Genomic DNA, 1,238 nt, shown 5'->3' with positions numbered 1-1,238 from the left:
GCGGTAACGGGCGGGCGGCGGGACGGACGCAGCCGAAGCCCGGCGACGTACGCGAGCACGCAGCTCGAGAACGCGCGCCCCCGCGGCCCGCGCCCTCCCCCTCCCCCCGGGCGGAGGGGAACGGGAGGGAGCGCGCGCCCGCTTCCCGCCCGGCCAGGGCTGGGGGGGAGGGAGGGGGGAGGGCCTTTCTGGAGGCGCGCCGGCGCGGGGCGGGGCCTGGCCGGGTGAGCGACAGCTGAAGCACGTCTTCTCGCGAGCTCGGCGTGGCGTCGGCACTTCCCCCGGAAGTGCTTGCGCGGGTGCGCGCCGAGCGGGTGTTCTGGTCTTTGTCCTTTTCTCCGGGACTGTTTCTGCTTCGGAGCGGTTTGCGTCTCAACGTTCCGAAGGGAAGTTTGCGGATCCGTGACCTTGAGCCCATTTCCTTTTCTCTCGGGTCTCTGAGCCTCCTTTATCTTCCTTGTAGAGTTATCTTTGACAATTATGATACTAGGTACGTAAAACAGTGTTCAAATAAAAAAATTCAGTCCTATTTTGCGGTGCTGTGGATCGAACTCAGGGCCCACGGATGTTAGCAAGTGCTCTACCTCTGAGTTACATCTCAGGGTTTTTTTTTTTTTTTTCTTTCTTTTCTTTTTTTGGATACAAGCTCTATTGCCCTGGCTGTCCTAGATAGAATTCACTATGTAGACCAGGCATACATTCTGGTCTGGAACTCACAGAAATTTGCCTGCTTCTACCTCCCGAGTGCTGGGGTTAAAGATGTGCACTACTACGTCCTTGCAGTTAGATTAGGCATGACAGAGAAATTTCCTAGCCTTTAAGATTGTAACATATAGGTGTCCAGTGTACTGCCAGAATAATCCAATGGTATGGAAGCGCTTGTTCGGGGCATGTGGGAGCTCAGTTTTGATTGGCTCCCTTTCAGCTTTACCCAGTCACTGAGGGTTTTGTTTCTATACTGCGTTCTCAATTCAACTCATGTGCAGTGTAAAGTTTTCCCTTTTTCTCTTCTGCTTTCTCCTTCCCAGAGGCAGGTTCTTAAACATTCTTTTAGAAGTTAACTTACTATACAGTTCTTGGCTTTTCTTTTTAGACAAGAACTTTCTATATCCAATGGCCTTGGATTCCAGAAACCTCCTGTTGTAGCCTTCTAAGAACTGGTATGTCAGTTGTCGCCACACCTAATTTCTGGCAATTTTGAATATAATTCCAGAAGCGTATGAAAGGCACTCAGGACC

Source organism: Peromyscus eremicus, chromosome 2 (assembly GCF_949786415.1).
Source record: "Peromyscus eremicus chromosome 2, PerEre_H2_v1, whole genome shotgun sequence".
Taxonomy (NCBI): domain Eukaryota; kingdom Metazoa; phylum Chordata; class Mammalia; order Rodentia; family Cricetidae; genus Peromyscus; species Peromyscus eremicus.
This window is presented reverse-complemented; position numbering follows the sequence as displayed.